This window comes from Trichechus manatus, unplaced genomic scaffold (assembly GCF_000243295.1).
Source record: "Trichechus manatus latirostris isolate Lorelei unplaced genomic scaffold, TriManLat1.0 scaffold00027, whole genome shotgun sequence".
In the NCBI taxonomy this organism is placed as follows: Eukaryota; Metazoa; Chordata; class Mammalia; order Sirenia; family Trichechidae; genus Trichechus; species Trichechus manatus.
In genome coordinates, this window is record NW_004443963.1 from 15739922 (window position 1) to 15761114 (window position 21193).

Here is a 21193-nt window from a genome sequence, read left to right on the forward strand (position 1 = left end):
CCATCCTGCCACACCAAGTCTCTAAGCCTGTTTCCACATCTATAAAGTAAGGGCAGGGCCCTGCCCCGCCCATTTGCTGGGAGGAAGAAGTAAGGTGACCTGTGCTGTCCATCCCCAACATGCCGAGGGGCAGGGGAGGCCAGCAGTGGTCAAACCAGCAGAGACAGTGGCTCTTAAAGGCCATGTGAGTCAACCCTCACTTACAAGTGGGGAAACTGAGCCCCAGACCCAGGGGGAACTTGCCCCAGTCACCCAGCCAGCCAGACGCAGACCTCAGGGAGACCAGGCTCTGGCCCCCACCCTGGTGCTCTCTCAACTAGGGTAACAGCCCAGTTCTCTTGCCTCTGGGCAGTGGCCAGGGGTGTGAAGATTAGGCCGGAGAAATCCGTGTTTGGAGAAAGAGAGCAGAAGACCGTTCACAAGAACCTCCTCCATCTCCTGTGTCTCCTGCTCCTCCTTCCTGGGAAAACTCGGAAAGAGCGCTTTGAAAAAAAATTTAAACCTGTGCCATTAAAGCAAAACCAATTTACAGCACTGAGCCCCAGAAGGCTGGAACAGAGAAAAGGGAAGCAGGGAGAAGGAAAATCCAAAAGGAAGTCCGCAGAGGCTGGGGGAGGGGAGGGGCCGTTTTGGTTGGGGAGTCACACAGGGCGTCCTAATGAGCCCTGGATTGGAGGCTGGAGGCTGCAACAGAGGCTGTGAGGACCAAGGGCTCACTCCTCCCATCCCCTGCAGGGCCAGCGTTGGCCGAGGGGCCAGACAGGCATGGAGAGGGGTGTGCCTCAAGGCAGCCGAGTAGGAGGGGGCGTACTCCAGCAGCAGACAGCATTTTGTCCTCGGTTGTGCCACAAAAAGGTCTCCGGCTGGAGTCAGGAGACCTGGACTCCCGTTTGGCTGGGCCTCTGGCTCCTGGGGAGCCCTGGGCCAGTCCTACCCCTCTCTGGGCCTCATCATCCCGCAGGCAGCAAGGCTGCACTGGAGGAGGCTGTCTCCCCACTCGCCACATCAGGGACCCATGAGCCTGCCTGTCAGAGAACCCTGTCCAAGAATGGTCCCTCCTCCTCCTCTGACTGGGCATGTGTAGGGGCCTCACTGGCATGCAGGTGTGAGTGCAGTGCGCATGCAGGTGTGTGGCTGGCTCAGAGTGCCCATGCAGGGATGTACCAACATGTGCATGCAGAGGATGTGTGGGCAGGCACGTGTGCACATGTACACTCCTTAGGACATGTGCACACATGGACAGCTGCAGGCGTGCTTGTGTGTGGAGGGACAGGAAGGCGGGGGGGGCATCTCTGGGGACACAGAGAAACACCTGCTTGTATGTTGACATGTTTAAGTACATGTGTGCACACAGGCAACTTTAGCCACACGGAGCCCCCACTCCCACCCCCTATCTTCAGGAGACCCCACAGCCAGGCCCTGGGGTAGCAGGAGAGCTGAGCTGCCTGGAGTCCTGGGAAAGCCCAGGCCACACAGAGGCGGAGGGTGAGCAGAGAGAGGAGTCAGGCTTGGGGAGGACTAGCTCTGTCCCCAGCCCTTCTCTTCCCAAACAGCCCAGGGTGAGCAGAGGCCCAAAGTATCCCACCCCAGCCCCTCTGAGCTCTGCCCACCTGAGCCCTCAAGGTGACCTTGCCCCCGTGGCCCTCTCTCCCCTCCTCCTGCACCCCACCCCCAGCACTGTGAGTCAGACGGAGGAGGAGGAGGCTCCCCTTCACCCTGTCCCATGTGCGTCAGCCACCCTGTCCCTGTCCCTGGGCTGCCTGCCCACCACCCGGCCCGCCACCAGTCGAGGCCTGACGAGGCCGAGAAGCCGCTGGCAGCAGCGCTTGGTCCCTGGCTGCCAGCTCACCCACTCAAGGTGTGTGTGTTGGGGGGACCAGCCGCAGCTCTCTCAGGCCTGAGCGGAGGGTCCCAGGGTCAAATGGGCAAGGTCAACCTCCCCTTCTCCCGTGAGAGTGATTCCCCAACACACACACTAGTGGGCAGAGCAAGGCCCTCACCTCTCACACCTGGGGAGCGAAAGGAAGAAAAGAAGTGAGGGAGCTGAGGGGAGAGGAGGTGAGGACTGAGGAGGGAAAGGCAAAAACACCAGGACAGCCCACAGGGGGCAGATGAGCGTGGTTGAGACAGATTTGCAGAGAAGGAGCTGACCGTGGCTCCGGCTGCCCGCCCAGGGGCCACAGAGACAGATGAGCACAGGACCTAGCCAAGCCCCCAAAATGCAGCCAGAGCCCACAGGGAGGAGGAAGACGGGCAGGAAGCAGCTGTTGGGAAGCAGAGGTCTTTTCTGCCCAGGCCTAAGTGGTGTTAAACTCGCCGTGGAAGCATGTGGGCAGGCGCACGGCTCCCGCTGGCCAGGCCTGAGAGACAGGCCCCTGGAGCCACCTCACCTGGATATCCCTGTGCCTCTTCCCATACGCCCCGGCCCCACCTTGCCTGACATGGCACTCTCCCGCATGGGTGTGGCAGGAGCGTGCCAGAGCAGAGGCACCAGAAGTGCCGCAGCACCTCTTGTAAAGGTCCTTCTCTCCTTCCACCACGGAGAAAAGGAACATGTCAAAGTCGGGGGGCAGCGTGTTGTCAAGGACTCTTGGGGTGGGCCCTCAGCCTGGGCGGCTGCACACCGTATGATGTCCCCTCCCATGGGGACACGCTTGGACAGGGGAGGAGGGTGAAGAATCAAGAGACCAGATGGGCAGTCGGCCAGGCAAGGCCATTGCTTTGTTGAGTCACTGGGGGCGACAGCCGCCCCTCGATGGCCTCAACCCCACCCGTAAAAGTCACCAGTTAATCCAGTTGGTCTCTGTCCCCTTCCCACCCATGTGCCACCAGGTTCCTGGCCCCTCACTTGGTCCAATCCCAGCCCTTCTCAGAGGGGCAACTGAGGCCAGGATGGGAAAGGGATATGTTCGGGGTCCCACAGCAAGCTGGTGGCAGGTCAGGCTCAGGTGCCAGGGTGGCACTGACAGCCAGATCCTGACCCACCAACCCTGCATTCCCTCTGTGGGGATGTGTGGAACACCAGACATGCCATTTCACCCTCCTTGGCCTTAGTTTCCTCACCCATGAAGTGAGCGAATAGTCCCCATCTCGAGAGGCATCACGACGATGCAGTGTGCTAACGTTGCCCAGCACACAGTAGGAGCCCTCCGCCATTATTTCCTCACAACCCCCATCACCCAAGATGAGGATTCCCCTGACTCAGGCTCACTGAACCCCTGGGTCACATTCCCCCTGACACCCCCAAGCTCCCCACTCAGAGGGGAGTCTTGAACTCTCCATCCCAGGGAGAGCCTTCCCTGCACTGGGGAGAGGTGTGAGGGTCAGAGGGTCAGAGGGGCTGCTCCCCCAGGTCACCTTCCCAGCTTCCCTCTCTGCTCCCCCTCCCTGGGCTGAGGTGAGAGCAGGGGATGGGTGAGGTCAGCCTGAGTGTCAGAGTGGGTGCCGTGGCACCTCTGGTTCAGTCTGGCAAAGGGGGTATGGGAGGCGGGAATGCGGGAAGCCGAGGTCAGCAGGGACAATGCCAAAGTGGCCAGCTTCGAGAACTTGGGCAGGTCTCAGGCCCACTCCAAGCCTCAGTTTCTCCATATGTAAGGCAAGGTGAGTGCCACCCATCTCCCAGGGCTCCCTCAAACACTGGGACATGGGGGAGGCGAACATGCTCCATACAGGACAGGAGGCCCCGCACATGGGTGGCCTCAGGCTCCTGCTCATACAGCCACACTTCTGCAGGAATGCGGGTTGGCTCCAGGGGAGGGGCATGGAGGGCGGCAGTCCCTGCTCCAGCCTCCCAGGAGCAGGGGACGTGAGGCTTAGCCAGGGAAATCTCATTTGCAGCAGCTGATAAGCCCTGGCATGGGCTCCTCCCTGGACCAGGCTGGCCAAGTCTCCCCGAGGTATCACTGTCACTGTCCGTGTCGATGCCATTATACAGGATTAGGAGGAACGAGGACTCCTGGGACCCAGCCAGAGCTCGAGGGGCAGGCGGCCACCTCACCTCTCAGCTGCAAGTACAGTACTAGGTAGGGGAGCGGGGTGGGGGGTGGGCAGAGACAGGCTACTTTCATTTGCCCCCAGGGCAAAGCCTGCCACCCCCTCAGGGCAAAGACTCAGGCCTGGGGGCCGCACACTGGGTCTTGTCAAAGGTTCTTCGGGCACACTGCTCCTCTCTCTGGGTCTCAGTGCCTCGGCTGTAAAACGGGATAATTAAACCTTTGCCACTGAACTATTTGCTAAGTTAACTGTTCAGATTTCAGGTGCAATGAGCCCCAGCTGCCGGGCACAGAGGAAAAAATATGGATCTTGGAAGCAAAGAGTCCTGGGAGTGGATGCTGAGCTGTGTGGCACTGGGCACGTTAATTAACCTCTCTGGTCTCCTTGTCTGTAAGATAGTCATAGCTGCCCCTTACCCAACACCACCTTTGTGTCTGACATTTTACACTGCTTAAATCTTGTATCAACCCTGCATGGCTGGTATTGTTAGCCTCATTTTACAGATGAGAAAACATTTTACAGATGAGGCTCTCTCCTGCCCCGGCTTCCTCCAAAGAGCTGGGCCCACCACAGGCACTGGACATGCACTGGCCGACTGGTGGGTTTTTAGCCCTTGATGTAGGCACCTCCCTCCCTACCAGAAAAAAATGTGCAAGCAGCCTAGAAGGACTTTGATACCCCCATCAACAGGAAAGCCTTATTCCAGGCCAGCTGTACTCCTCAAATCCCCCCGGGGCACAGTCCCACCTCAGGGCCTTTGCACATGCTATTCTCTCTGCCTGGAATGCTCTTCCCCCCAATATTCACATGACTTGCTACCTGCTACCTGGATTCATTCAGGTCTCTGCTCAACTGCGCCCCACCCCCCTCAGGCCTTCCCTGATACTGCATCTAAGATAACCCACTCACCCTTGGCTTTGGTCCCCTCACAACACTCAACACTATCTGACATCATTAGTTCTTTATTACCTGCTCTCCATTCTGCCCCCAGCTTGAAAGCAAAGCAGGGCATTTTCCTTGTTCACTGCTAGAATAGGGCCAGGTGCACAGCTGGTGCTCAGCACATGGTGTACAGAACAAGTACTCAGTCCAGGGCCAGGGACTGAGGGGAGGGGGATGGGGGAGATCCTGGAGTCTCTGACTTCACTGAATCAGGATGTTAGATATCAGAGGGAGGGGCCTCACTACTGACAGCGGCTCACAGTGTGCCAAGAAATGTGCTGAGCCCTCTTTTCATCTTCATGACTCCCCTTATGATTCTCACTTTACAGATGAGGAAACTGAGGTTCAGAGAGGAGCAGTGACCCGACCCACTCAAGACCACACAGCCAGGAACCCAGGTCAGCCTGAGCTCTTAAAACTACCAGACTCTCCAGGATCCCTGCAGACTTCCCCTGACTTGCATACCTCTAGTGATGGGGATCTCAGCACTCGTCTGATGTTATTTATTCCCTTCTTGAACAGCTCTGATTGTTAGCAATTTCTTCTTAGATTACAAAGCCAAACAAGGCCAAGCCTCCCTACAAAGGCCCTTCCAATGTTTGCTAATCTGTTACCACATGCCCCTGTACTCCGCTAGTCCAGGATGAACAGCCCCATGTCCTAAACCTGCTCTTCCTATGTGTAGTGTCAAGTCCCCCCACCCTTGGGTCCAGCTGCCCCGGGTCACACTTGATGTCAAGGTCCGTCCTAAAATGTGTCACCTGGAGCCCAGCACCAGTGCCTGGTCTGAGCAGTGACCGGCCCCAACCCCCCCATTTCCCTGGTTTGGCTCCATGCTTCTGTTAATGCAGAGCAAGTGTGGACCAGGGTTGTGTCCTCATCTTATCCCAGATGTCAGCCAAGTCCCCGGGCCCCTTCACGTGTACCACCAGGCAGCCTGACGCCCTCGGAATGTCCGCTGGCAGTTCTGGGCAGTGTCTGTTTGAGTCTCACCCGAGGTGCTGGGTTTCATCCACCCCCATTCAATCACGTCTTGTTAGTCTCAGCCCTGCATACCAGCTGCTCCAGATCTTGTGGGACCTGGCTTCTGCCCCTCGCTGCCTGGGCCCTTGCTCCTGGCTCTGTGTCACCCTGTGCTGAGTGAGCAGCCCCCAGCTGCTTCCGTGTCACAGGGAAACGAAGGCCCGGCCGGGGCCAGAGACACTGCCCATGGCTCACACCTGGGCCAGGCAGGTCACACTGTCCAATCAGCCACACACTCACCCATACTTCTTACACATTCCATGGGCATTTATTGTGCACCTATTGTGTGCCCGGCACTGAAGCAGACAGACACGCCCTGCCTTCCCTGAGCCTCCACATTACCCAAAAGATCTTGATGAGAAGAAGAGCCCAGCCTCAACAGCAAGAACCGCTGACAGTTATCAAGGGTTTAACTGGGTTTTCAAGGCCTGGATGTATTGAGCATTTATTACCAAGCCCGGTAACCTTAGCAAAAAAAGGGGGTGGGGCAGGCTTGCTGTGCCTGGACTACCACGGCAACAGCATCAATTCTGAGTCAGACGCACTGATGTCAGCTCACTGTGTGACCTTCGGCAAGTCACTGCCTTACCTCGCTGGGCCTCAGTTTCCTTGTCTGTTTGGGGAGTTGGGGAAGAGCAGTGCACCCGTGCCTCACCAGGGTGCTGGGGCCACACCAAAGCCCCCTCTAAACTGCCCACTGTGTCTTCCCCTGAACTCCCCTGGTCCTTGTGCTTTCTGCCCCTGCTCCCAGAGCCGCCCACATCTGTCATTCAGCACCAACACTACAGCCAGGCCTCGGAGGAAGGAGATAGGAGGATGGAGAGGCTCTACCCAAATGCCTTGCCTCTGGAGGCCTGCCTAGCAGCCGACAGGTGAGGCTCCCCACTGGTTCTGTGGGTTCGACCCACTCGGCCACTCCCCCACCCACTCCGTAGCCCGAGCAGCCCCAGCACCCCCCACCCACTGCCATGTACTGGAGTGGCATGTGACCCTCCTGCCCACAGCCAAGGACAACCTGTATTAAAAGTCCACCTCCTAGTCCCACCCCAGGGGTCACCTCCTGGCTTTCCCAGAATCCTCCAGGTTACTCAGGGGACTGCCTCCCCATCCTGGTCCCCACCTCCCCCATCTGACCCACCACCACCACTCTCTGGTCCTGCCTCCCCCACCTGACCCTCAGCTCTCCGTCTCCTGGGCCCCACCTCCCCCACAGACTCTGCCCCCCTCACCTTAATCCCACCTCTACCATTGGACCCCTGCCTCCTGTACCTGCCCCTGCCCACCCCCACCTGGCCCCTGCTGGCCTTTCAGGCCCCCGCTCAGCTGTAGCCCCTGAGCACTACTCACCCGTCTCCACTGGACCCGCTCTTGAACCAGTGCCTGCGCACACGTGGCTGCCTCTGCCTGCACGGCCTCCATTCATTCATTCAATAAACATTTATGGAGCACCTACTATGCACCAGGCACCGGCTAGGCCTGCCCTCCCCGGCTCTTCCTGCCACCACCTGCTCCTCCTCCAGGTCCCCAAGGGGTGGACATATCCCTGCCTTCCAACACCCTCGGAGCTGTCCCAAGGCGCAAAGACAGCTCATTAGGGGGCTTCCCGGGGGAGAAGTGAAGCCTCTGGGTGCCAGAGATGACTGACAGCCCTGCCCAAGAGGGTCGGCCACCACTCAGTGGGTGACAGAAGTCATTGGCATTACACAGCTGGGGCCTCAGCACTTCTCATGTTAACCCATTCAATCCTCAGCACAACCTAGCATTTTGCCCATTTTACAGATGAGGAAACTGAGATCTCACAATGGCTATTCAGTGGCTTGGACCCTCCTCTGGGCCAGGCCCTGGGTTCCTAGTTTGTGTGGAGAATTGGCTTTAGAAAGATTTTAATTAGTTGCCAACGTCGAAAATTTGGGAGGTTTTATTTTAAAAAATCCCAGTGTCTGCAATCCATGGAAAACCTGACAGATCTGGCTGCCCTGCAGGGTCAGAGTGGGTGGCACTGCCCCTCCCATGGGGCCGGAGCACGTGCCCAGTCTCCTGCCTGCCTCTGGTGTAAGTTGCCCTCTGACCCCTGGCTGCTGGAATTTGTGAGGCCAGCTGCAGGGGTAACACCAGTGTAAGGACAATTAGCATCCCAACCTTCATGAGGGGTGCCCTGAGCCTCCCAGCCTGGGACCCAAGGTAGCCCCAACCCTCTGCTGATGCTGTGACTTGGGGTTTTGAGTCCTGGGACACTCTCACAGCATGGGTCCGTCATTTTCAGGGGAGTTTCTGATTATAAGTCTAGGTCTCAAGGGCTCTAAAATGTACCTATAGTTCTCTGAATCTAAACGTCTACTGTTCTAAGTCTCGGCCTCTGTGGGCCACCAAGTCTAGAGGACCTTAAGCTGCCTGACCTGCTCCCACGGCCTCCCCAGAGAGGGGACCCCAAGCCAGGCCTCCCCAGTCCTGTCTGCTGCCTGTGGGGCCTGCTTCTCCTTGGCCCTCCGTGGTGCTTCCTGGACCGCTAAGTCAAAGCTACATCCAGTCCTCGGTAGAAGGAGACAGGCTGCCAGTCGGCCTGGGCCGAGGTCACAGCCAAGGCTGCTGTGAACCCCAGGAGGCCTGGGACCTCAGCGGCTGAAGCCACAGTACAAGGAGGGCCTTTAGGTCACCCCAGAGTGGAGCCTGCAGCAAAGGGCTCTGGGATCTCTGGAATGGCCCTGGCTCCCGCCTACCCTCCCCACTGCCTCTTCCAGGCGGAGCACCCAGGGCCCTGTAGACACAGCCCATCCACCCTCTGTTGCCTCAGAACCCTGAACTGACACCACCCTGGATGATCCAACATTCCCTCTCCTGGTGATGAGACCAGGAGCCTGCGGAGCGGGAGGCCACCACAGACAGAGGCTGATGCGCCAACCGCAGTGCCGCAGCTGTGGCATCAGAAAACAAGGAGGCTCTGTCCTTACCAGGTGGACAGTGCAGCCCCGGAAGCACCCGGGGAGGGCCATCCCATGACTGCTGGCTGGGCAGACTGTCCAAGGGCCCAGCACCCAAACCATGGATGGAGAACATGTGACTATTGTGACCGCTCCTATGTCCACCAACTCAGTGTGGCCAACTCATTGAGATAAACTTCCCTTGGTGTCCCCCCCAGGGGCGGGGGCCACATGCAGCTCAAGTCTCAGCTCTGCCACTAACTGTGCGGCCCGGGGCAAGTTACTTCTTTCCTTTGAGTCTCAGTTTCCTCTTCTGTAAAATGGGACTGAGTGAAGAGCTTCAAAGAGGGCCTGGCACATAGTAAGTGCTCAATAAAGTTAGCAGCCGCTAGTATTCTTATCTTGGCCTGGTTCGTGGAGCATGGCCACCCACTGCTGTAACAATGACAAGAAGGAAGGGATGAGGCCTGGCCCCTGAGAGCAATGCACCCCTCTTTGCCTCTGCCCCTGCCCCCTCTCTTGGGTCCAGGCCCCCCAAATGCCTGCTACCCCCTCCCCAACCGCCTTCAGCCTCTTTCACAGCCTCAGTTTCTCTCCCATTGCCAGAGCACAATGGCTGTTATAATTAACGGATTATCTCAGCGCGACAGCTGTGGTCGTTTGAAAATTAGGTTGAATAACAAGATCCTGGCGTATGGTAATTTCTTTTCATCTCTGGCTCCCTCTTTCTCTCTCCCTGACTTCAGCCTGGCTCTGCATGCAAATGTTTTTTCCCCTTTCTCTCCTTCCCAAACACCTTCCTCCTCCACTGTCTCCTAAGGTTCTGCTTTCCAGTGACAAGACAGGTGGGAACTGGCCCTCAGGGGCCCCTCCTATGCGCCCTGCGCAAGGCAGAGCGCCTGACATGTGCAACTTCAGTCACCTCCAGCTGCCGTGAGTCCTGATGGCCACATCTCCCTCCTGGAAACGTTCCCCCCCAGCCCAGGGACCTGCATTTCTGCTCTTCTCTGACCTCTCAGGCTGCCCCTCCTCAGTGCGCTTTACAGGCGCCTTTTCCTCTGCATGCACTTTAAGTGTGCCCACCCCTAAGGTCCTGGACCCAACACTCTGCTCTTCTCCAGCCTGCTTGCCCCCTGGACAGCATCTCAGCCCCTCCCAAGGCTTCTGTTATCAGCTCTGTGCTGACCACTCCCAAATCACCATATCCCAGCTGCCTCCTGGACTCCTCCTAGCGCCTGACCCAGCCAGAGGCCTCAGCACCTCCTCGGTACCCCACCACTTGAGGGTCTTTCTGCACCCCATCTTCACTGCTCCTGCTCTGGTTCTGCCTCCTTCCTTCACAGGGCCCTTCTCCAGCAGCATCCTCACTGGCCTCTCTGCCTCCAGTCCTACCTGCCCATCTCACTCACAGAGAGGGAGGGAGCATTCTAAATCGTAAATCTGAACATGGTACTCCCCTTCAGAAAAGCTTTCCTTGGCTCCCCACTGATCCAAAAAAATTCCAGCAACATCCAAAGCCCAGCTCATGTGGCCTTGTGAGGTCTAGCTCCCACTCTCCTCCCCTGCCCTCCTGCCCTCCCCGCCCCCACTCCATCAACTAAAACCCACCTGTGGGTCCTCCATCACAGCTGGGATCCTAACTGCTGCTTTTACCCCTGGACTGAGTTCTCCCAGGAGGGTCCCTGAGTCCCCATTAGAGCCAGCACCGGGCACCCAGTTGGTACTCAATAAATATCCGTTAACGACTGAATGAAGTAGGCCTGGGCTCTCCTCAGAGATAAGGAAACCAAGGCTCAGAGAATTAACTTGCTCAAGATCACACAGTTGGTACGAGACAAAATCAGAGTTTGAGCCCAGGTCTGTGCCTCCGGGGTCAATCTTTCTACTGCCTCCAGCTGCCTTGTTGGGTGAGGGGGTCAGCTTTTGCACACATCTCAGGGGACGTGAACCCTCCAGCCTCAGCCGGATGAGGCTGTCACTTGGACAAGCCTCTGTCCGCTCATCTGGACTGGAGAAGGTGCCCCTCACTCCTCATCTCAGAGGGTGGCTACCAGGGCAGAGACTCAGGTCTTGGGGAAAGCTCATCCTGCTAACGACATCTGGGGATTTTCCTACCATGATCCTTCACACCCAACTTCGTTATCCTTGGCAGGAACTCCCCAGGACTGGGAAGGGACCCCCAGGCCGGGAGAGGTTACACAGGACAAAGACTCTATGGTGGGTTTGTGGGTCAGATTATGAGCTTGGGCTTCCCTCTCTGAGCCTCGGTTTCCTCATCTGTGAATTGGGCCCACTGACGCCCACTTGATGGAGTTGCGATGAAGACTAATGTGTGAAGTGCCCAGCACCGTGCAGGCACACTGCAGGACACCCCGCTTCTTCCTTGGATACTATGCCTACCATGGCCACATGGCTGCCAGGTTCTCATGAAGTGCACCCCGGGGAGAAGGGGGGGACCAACCATCTGTTCCTGACCCTTGCTCCTCCCATTGCCCCCAGAACAAAGCTCACACCCCCACATGTGGCCCTCGAGCCCCTCCGCCTGGGTCCCTATCTCCCTCTCTAAGCTCATACCCAGCGTGGAGTTGCAGGGAGGCCCACCTGCATGTCCTCTGGGCCTTTGCTCCTGCTTTTCCTGCAGCCTAGGGAACCATTCCCACGCATCTCTACCCCCCGAGGCCCAGATCTCTGCCCCCTCTTCCCTCTCAGTGGGAAGCATGCCCATGCTGAGATTTCCCCTCTGCAGGGATGCGTGGGAGTCTCCCTACTCTGCCTCCCATCCCTCTGATGTGTGGCCCATGGGTTCCTGGAAGGGTCCTAGAGATTGTCTCACCCAACCTTGCCTCCCCCCATTTTACGGATGGGGAAACTGAGGCACAGACGAGGGACAGCAGCTCTCCAGTGGTGTGCTTGGACCCAGGTCTCTCTGCTGCTTCCAGCCCTCCCGGCAGCTTCTCTCCTGGTGCTGAGCTGTTCAGCCTCTGCCTGTTTTCTCCACGCCCCCCAGCCCAGAGCTACCTGAGGACAGGACCCCATCTTCCTCTCTGTACCCCACCTCGTGCCTAGCCTAAGGCCTGGCACATAGTAGGCACTCAGTAAATGTCTGTTGAATTGAATTGCGCTCAGGGCGGCCAGTCGTCTTTGCTCTGCAAGAGAAGCATAGAGTTAGTGGAGCTGTTCCAATGACGACCAGGGGTGGGAACCAAGCTGGCAGGGGCCCCAAGGACCCATAGGCCCTGGGAAGAAGAGGGGGCCTGCGAAGCTGGAACATTCGGACTTCAATGAGTCCAAATTCTGCACTGATAGGCTGCGTGGCCCTGGCAAGTCACGCCACCCCAGGACCTAGGGGGCCCCATCTGTCAGATGGGGGTGATATTCCAGTTCCTATGGGCTCTGAGGGCTGCTGGCAGTGACAAATGTGAACAGTGACTTCCAGCTCACAAGTGCTGAGGGCTCAGCACCTGACATGCAGGAGTCGGTGGGAAGTGTGCCCATTCTACAGATGAGGAGACTGAGGCTCGGCGAGGGGGGTGGCCATGGAGCCCATGCACTTGATCCCACACTGTATACAGAGCATCCCTGCAGAGCCAGAGGAAAGTAAGGCATGATAACAAACCCAGACGAAGACGCTGACCCCGCCAAAGGGTGGCCCAAGCCAGGCCCGGCTGACAGAGTTTCTCAGGAAAAGGGCCCAGCGTGAGCCCCAGGACGGTGAAGGGAAAGGTGAGAAGCCACATTCTCCCTTTGCCACAGGGGTGCACTCTGAATCCTGGGCCCCAAGAGGGTTCAAAGCTGTCTCAGATCCTCCGGAGGCTGCAAAGGCCTGGGCAGGCCCCAGTGTGAATATAGATCAGCGAAGACTATAAATACATAGCCAGGCCTGGCTCTGCAGGCGAAACCTCAGAAGCAGACAAGGTGGGGCTCAAACGCCAGCCTGGCTCGCACCCTTGGCATGACCCTAGCAGCCCCTCCCTACTCTGGGCCTCAGTTTCGTCCTCTGCACATAACCATGACGGTTCTTTACCCAACAAGCCACAGTTCTCTGACCCCAGCCAGGCCGGCAGAAGGGGAGTTCCTCCGGGGTCCAGGCCAGAGACCTGGGGAGGAGAACAGGAGGAGGCATGATGGGGATTGCCCTGGCTACCTAGGACAGCGAAGGGGGAACCCAGGAGAGGGGCTAGAGGCCAGCCATCCACTCGTTCACTCTCTCATTCATTCCAGCAACCATCTTGGAGTAACTCCTGCTGGGAGCTGAGAACTCACAGCTGCACTGAGGAAGACAGTGATGAATTAGCACCTCTTCCCCTGGGTGGGGACCATCCCCTGGCTCCTCTCCCCAAACCCAGTTTGCATCACAGGGCACTGGTTTCACATCTGCCTTCTGCCTGGACCAGGACCGTGTCGAGGACAGGGACAGGGTAGGTGGTCTCACTCACCCTGTAAACCCAGGGCCACGCATCATCCAAGAGGCTGAAAGGATGAATGTGGCACCAGGGGAGCAGACAAGAGGGCCCCACATGCAGGGACGCGATGTGGGCTGGGGGGACGGACGAGCTCATCTCGCCTGGCCCCAGCCTTGTACCAGGCCCCACGCACTTCATATACAACAGCCATGTCGCTATTCCCACTTGGAGGACCAGCAAAGCACAGGTGGGAGAGAACAAGAGCCGCGCCCAAGGACCCGCTGCTCCCCAGACACGAGACAGAGCTGATGCAGCAATGCCTGGTACAGATGTCCTGAGCCTCAAAGGGATGCCATGTGCAACATCTGGGGTTGCCCTAGGCCAGGCATGTAAGGGGTCGGCATCCCATCTTCTCATCAAAGCCTCAAAACCACCCTGAGTGGCAGACAGACCCTCTCATACAACAGGTCGGGAAACTGGGGCACCAAGAGGTGATCCCATCCCCCAGTTCCAGGCCTGACAAATACTTTGAAGGTGTCAATGAAATCCTCCTGCTTGCTGGCACGAGGAGTTCTACCTCCACCCTCTCCAAAGTTCAAGGACAAGAGGTGTGGACCTGGACTCACTGGCTGGGTGACCCAGGAAATGACCGCCCTCTCTGAGCCTCAGCTTCCTCGACACCAACCTTCTCTGCCCCACAGCAGCTGCAAGGAGCAAACAGGTAGACCAACAACGGACCCCCCTACAAACTGTAAAGTGCAGTCCACATTCAAGCGAATTTCACTGTTACTGCCATCCTTTCCCCAGTCCTACCCGGCCACTTCTGCAACCGTTTTCACCAGATGCTCACATTGTGCCAGCCCCTGTACTAAGTAAAGGCTTTTCATGCATTTCGTCCTCAGAATCCTAGGAACCAGGTATCATTTTTATGCCCATTTTGCAGATGAGGAAACTGAGGCTTGGAGAGGTGAAGTAACTTGCTCAAGATCATGAGGCAAGAAAGTGAGAGTGCTTTGTTACGACGTTACACCTGCCCTGGAGTGTCTGTTCTCAGCCCTTTGTGGCTGCTGGAGTCTTCGGTTCTGTAGTGCCCACCTGCTCCGTGGTTTATCCGACTTCCCAGATGTATGCAATATTCACACTTCCATCATCAGTGCTCACACACCCCTCTCGGAGGCCTTCGGGAGCCCCATTAATCATTCAGACACACCTGCATATTCATTAACTTCCGAATTAATACAGGGCCCCTTATTACTCTGGCCATGCTGCCTGCATTAAACATACTTCAACTTCATTCATTATTAAACTCCCCTGACAAATGATCACAACTCTCCTTTGCCTGAGCCGCCAAGCCAGCAGCCCAGCATCAGCTGCTGTGTGACCTTGAGTCAGGCCCTTGCCCTCTCTGGGCATCCTGCATGTTGACCTAGTAAAATCAGGCAAAGGAGAGTCTTGAAGCCCCACCCAGTCTTGTTGAGATGGCCTGTCTCATTCTTCTGCGAGGTCCTTTGTCTCTTCCCTGCTCATATGTGCCTTTCTTGGATTCACACATCTCCTCTGTTCTCCAGGAAACTGGAACCTGTCTGCTCTGTAGTTTTCCTGACCCTCCACCACACATGGGCCTCAGCTCTGCAGCCAGTGAGCCTTGGACCCTAGCACTGGCCCACCACCCCCAGAGCACAGTCTGCCACTTGGGTAACCTGCCTTGGCAGACCATGACACATCCGAATCAGAGGCCAGCTGACCCCCTAAAGCCACTGAGCATGGACTCCAGCTGCCACACACCAACAGTGACAACAACAATAATAATAATAATAATAGCACCCAGCATTTCCTGAGCACATACTATGTCCCAAGCCTTGTACTAAGTCCTATCCTTAGAACAACCTCCACTTTATAGATGGGGAAACTGAGGCCAGTGAGGTTAAGTCCATCCAACCAGGAAAGGCTGAGCTGGGCTGCGAACCAGTTCTCCCTCCCGTGGGGTCCTGAACTCTTTACCACCACACACACCACCCAGGGCCTGAGGCTCAGCCGCCATCTTGCCCGGCCCCATCAAGCCCTCCTTCCCTAGCTGGTTCACTGATGAGCAGATCCCCGCCTAATGGAGCTGCAGGCAACACAGGATGGATCCCCATTCCCTGGAAGATGCCCCAGTCAATCTTCATTATGCCTGGCTCTGAGCAGAGCCTGCAGCTGCCCTCCTTACTCTGACCTGTCTTCCACCTCCTTCCATTGGCTCCTCTACGTGCTGAGCTGCTCACCTGGCGGCAGGCCCACCAACATTAGCAGGCCAAGTCCCTGTACCCTACAGATGCTGGGCCTGAGGCTTCGCTCCCCAACCTACTGTCTGTGAGTCCACAGGTCCACCGCCGGACCTCTCTGTGCCTCGCTCCCATCATCTGATTCACCCTCTCTCTCATCTCCAACCCATCTCCGACGTCTACCCATACCACACACCTGTCTGACCACTGCTGCCCACTAGTCCAAGCCACTGATGACTCTTGGCTGGATGGCAGCAACTGCCTCCCTGGGTCTCGTGATGTCCCCACGGTCCCTCCCTCCCCTTGGCTCAGCAGCCAGAGTGAGCCTCTCAAAATGCCCACACTGAGGGTCCCTCTCTTAAAACCCTTCCAGAAGCCCCTGTCACTCCCAGGCTGAAGCCAGACTCCTCCTGAAGGTCAAGGCCCACGAGGCCAAGCTGGCCACCAGCTCTGGACCCTCCCTCCTGCTCTCCCCTCATGGCACCTCCCAATGGCTGCTAACCAAAAGGTTGGAGGTTTGAGTCCACCCAAAGGCGCCTCAGAAGAAAGGCCTGGGGATCTACTTCGAAAAATCAGCCATTGAAAACCCTCCAGAGTGCAGTTCTCCTCTGACGCACAAGGGGTTGCCATGAGTCAGGGTCGACTACTTGGCCATTGGTTTTTGGTTTTTACGGGGATAAAGGAGTCTGTGAGTGGTGTAAATGGTTAAGGTGCTCAGCTACTAACCAAAAGGCTGGAGGTTGGAGTCTACCCAGAGGCACCTCAGAAGAAAGGCCTGGTGATCTGCTTCCAAAGAATCAACCATTGAAAACCCTCTGAAGCACAGTTCTACTCTGACACACATGGGGTTGCCATGAATCAGAATCTACCTGAGGGTAGCTTGTTTTTTATAGCCCTGTGTATTTTCCTAAAATACCCATTTTAGGAAACCAAGCCCCAGAACAGTTAAGCCACTTGCCCAAAGACATACCACTAAGAAGTGGCAGAGCCAGGAGTCACACCAAGTCATAGGTGCCAAGCTATTCTGCCCCTCCAGCTCTGCTCAGACGTTCCTTCTGAATGTCTGTCCTGGGCACCCTGGGGTGAGAGGTGTCCCTTGCTGGTTCGGTAGTGATCCCTGGCTCCATAGCAGGGAGAACTTGAGCAACATCCTTTCTTTCTGGGCCTGTTTGTTCGTATATATGGTAGTAGATGAGACAATCCCATGTACATTATCCACACACCCATGAACTTACTATGAACCAGACTCTGGTCGGACACCAGGGTCGGCAGAGATGTGCAAAACTTGTATCTGGCCTGCAGGGGTTCACCAAGGGGTAGGGGACCTGGAGTGGGGAGGGGGCAAGGAGTCACCTGTTCAGGGCTCCAGGGACCAGGAGGCCTGAGCTCCTGCCTGCTGTCAGTAAAAGCACCACAAGCCAGCAGGAGGCTGGAGGTGAGGTTCGGGCGAAGCCGACCCCCTAGAATCCTGGAGCTGATGATTAATGGCGGGGGGTCGGCACTTTTGAGGGCCTGGCCACCACCCAAGGGAGCTAGAGATCCCCAGAAGGGGCTGCACTCTGCCAGCTAGACATCCCACCTGTAACGAGCACCTACTGTGCACCTGGGGTTCCTGGCACACAGTGGAGAAAACAAAGATGAGCAAAGAACAGGCTCTGAGAAACTCACAGGCGTGTAGGGGACTCAGGCACGCAGAAACTCACCCTAAACACATCAGAGATTTTGCTATTTAAGGAAACCCTCCTGCAAATTATTTTGTAAAATAAATAATCAGTCTCTAATTTCTCTTATAAAACATCTGGATTTTTACAGAGTAGGTTTGCCTGAAGTGAGAGAGCATTCCTGGCTCTCTGGGTGTGAGCACCAAGGGTGGGGGCCCTGGCCGAGTCCCTGCTGTGTCCCCCAGCCCCCAGTACAGTGGCCGGCATGCAGAAGGTGCTCAGTAATTCCGGCCAGGCAGGCTGCATAGACCTCCATTGGCACACTCATTTCCATCCCCCAGGATCAAAACTACTTCGGTGCGTGTCTGGGCCCTACTTCACCTCCACTGATACCACCCCAGCCTCAGCCTGCTCAGGCTGTCTGGTCAGGCAGGTACAGAGGAACAGGGGAAGGGAGGGGACAGTGACGGAGCACCAACCAGGAGCCTCTCCTGAGCCAGGACCTTAACAGAGCTGACCTCATTGGAGCCCACGTGGGCCTCTTAGCTGAGCTCCCTATTTACAGATGAGGAAACTTAGGTTTCAAGGGCAAGCAGCTGTCTCACAGATAGTGGGGCCGAGCTCAGGATTAGAACCGACTCCCACCCAACTTCCCCTGTGCTGGGTCTAGGCACTTTCTAAGGGGAAGGAGGGGATGCACATGTAATGAGCATTCTGGGTCAGATGTTTGTGAGTGTTCTGGAAGGCCCCAGGCACCCAGGAGAGCATCACATCCGGGGTAGGGTCAGCACAACCTAGATTGAGACCTTTGCTCCATACCCCTCCCAGCTGTGTAGCGCTGGGCAGATGCCAGCTTCCTAATCAGTCCCCAGTGATGCAGGGCTGCCCAGCAGGGCTGCTGAGAGTGTTCAAGGAGATTGTAAGGACGACTGCCAAGAACTCCCAAGCACCTCCCAGGCCAGGCTCTCAGTGGATTATCTCATCCAGCCCTCACAATGACCCCAAGAGGTAGGTTCTAACAGCATCTCCATTTCACAGGCAGCAAAATGAAGGCCCAGGGGTCCAATGCCTTCCTAAAGTCCCACACGCTAAGTGGTGAGCTGGCATTCGGTGCTGGCTAGAGAGTGCCGGAGTCCTTAATAAATGATATTCCTTTCTAGCACTGACCTTTTCTTTATCTTGCAAAGGCACCCTGAGCGGGCTTGCCTTGCCTCCGTGCCTGGCCTCTCCACCTCCCAGCTTTTGCAGCGGCCCATTCCAGCCACGTGCTGTCTTTCCTTTCCACCTCCATATAGCCAAACCTCCCTTGTGCTCTGCCACCCTCTCTCCTCTCCCTCCCCTTTGCCACTCCCCGCTCCATTAAAGCCCTGGTGGACAGGTATAGCAGTCTCCTCCCAACTACTCTGCCTCAGCCTATTCTAAGCACAGTTGCCAGAGGAAACCTCCTGACACAACTGGGCTCATGTGGCACATCACATCACTCCCCTGCTCAGAAGCCTCACTGCCCTTCTTGCTCCCTAGCCTGGCATTCAAGGCCCCTCATGACCTAGTTTGGCCCTGTCTTTGCAGATCTGCCCCCAACCCCTAACCAGAACAGATGACACTGCCAGAACAAGCCGCACAATGCACACGCATGCACACATGCGCACACACACACACACACACACACATGCACACACTCATGCATGCACACGTGTGCAACACAGCTACACACACTGGCACTCACACGCACACCCCATGCACACACACATATGTCCGCGATCATGCACACCCCTTGTTTAGGGCCCCTCCCTCAACCACCTCCCCACTCACCACCAGCCTCTCACCCTTCCAACCCTACCCCAGACCAGCACCCCCAGGCAGCGCTGGTCCAGGAACCCCCTCTATGCTGCATCCTGGAGCATGTCATCCACATCCCTCATTTTTCAATGCTGGGCTTTCCCCCTGTGACTAGAAGACACAAAGTCCAGATTTATTCTCCTGGCCTGGGGGGAGCTCACGAGCCCTGCCCTCCCCTCCTCCCTGAGGCTCCTGATCTTCCATTCCCACTCCCAGGCCCTGGCACAGAAGCATCTCGCTCCTCTCTGAACTTAGGAGTCCTCCCACTCCCCCCAGCCTTTCACCTTGGAGTGCCCTCCTGCCTACCCTAACTTGTGAATGCCACTCATCTCCAGGACTCAAGGTCACCTCCTACAGGAAGCCCTCCAGCCTAGCCAGGGCATCAGTCACCCTGTAAAGACTGGTCTCCAGTCTGCCTTCCCCATTGGCTGTGGGGTCTCTGACGGCAGGGACTGTTCTGATTAACTTCCTGATTCTCAGCCCCTTACACAAAGCTTGGCCCACACGCTTAAGAACTGTCTGCTGTATAAACGCAGACCTTCCCTCCTGACCCAGGTTCAATTCCCGGCCAATGCACCTCATGTACAGCCATCACTCATCTGTCAGAGGAGGCTTTCATGTTGCTATGATGCTGAACAGGTTTTAGCAGAGCTTCCAGACTAAGACAGAATAGGAAGAAAGGCCTGGCTACTGCTTCCAAAAATTAGCCAATGAAAACCCTATGGATCTCAATGGTCCAATCCACAACCAATCATGTGGGTGGCCCAGGACCGGGCAGCATTTTGTTCTGCTGTCCATGGGGTCGCCATGAGTCACAGGCCGACTTGACAGCAGCTGACGATAACCCCTCCTGTGTCTTCCCTGAGCCCCTGGAGCAGAGGGATAAATTCCTGAGCCCACAATGACCCACGTGAATCCACCCCTCTCCCCACCTCCACCGAGCCTCCACAGCCTACACGTAAACTATTACAGCGGCCGCCTCACCTGTCTCCCTGCCTCCACCCTCACCTGGGCGGCACAATCAACCATCCACTGACTCCCAACAGGAGGAAATAACATCCGAAGCCTCCGCCAACTTCATTATCCTTCCCCCTCGCTCACCATGCTCTGGCCCCCGAAGCCCTGCAACATCCTCCTTGATGAAAGAACAAATGAAGGATCTGCAGACACCTGACCGAGTGCTTCACATGCCTTAGCTGACTGAATCCTCACTAAATTCCTGAGATACACGTATTAACTAGCATCGTCCCCAATGTACAGATGAGGAAACCGAGGCACAGAGAAGGAAAGAACTGCAGAGTGGGGCCCGAGTCTGTAACCACCTCACTTCCTGCCTCCAAAGGCCAAGCCCTCCGTGCCCCCAGTCCCTGGGAAATGGGGTGGGTGGAAGGGGTGGGAGGTGGGAGGTCAAAAGGGAAGACAAGGTTGTGGCCTCAACCTCCCCCCAGGAGCCCTCCTCCCAAAATGAGAACAACCCCATTCATGTGTCTACCCCATCCTACCAGCTCCAGCCCTCAGGCCCCTCCTCTTGCTTTTCCCCACCCACCCCTGGCCCCAGGTCGGGTCTAGCTTCACCCTCTGTCCAGAGACAGACTCCCATTGTAGGACCTCCGTCCCTGACACAGCCCTGGGGGGAAACAGTGGGGGCTCTCCCTCCCTCTGTGCCCCAGCCCTGGTGGGGCAGCAGTGGACTAGGCACAGAGGAGGTAGTCCTGAGGCCTTAGGACCTCTTAGCAGGCACCTGGTGCCAGAGCTCCCCCATCGCCCCAACTTTTGAGACTCACTGCCCATGGGAATGGGAGGAGGCTACGGTTCTCTTAGCTGACACGCATTAGACTCACAGGAGACTGAGGACTGCAGAAATGCCCAAGGCTGTCAACCTCACTGGGGGCTCTTTCCTCAGCTCGTGACCCTCGCTGCTCCCGACCCTCGACCCTCGACCCTCGCTGTCTGAGTGCAGAGCTCAGGCAGGGCCTTGTGTGCTCCTCCCAAGATCCCTGGCCCTGACACAGACCAGGAGCTCAAAAGGGTTTTCTTGAACAAACAAACGAGTGAATAAATGAATGAGTGAGTGAATGAGCGAGGGCTGAGTTCAAATCCCTCCACCTCCTTGTCTATCACTGCAGATCACAGTCCTTGACTTGCCTTCT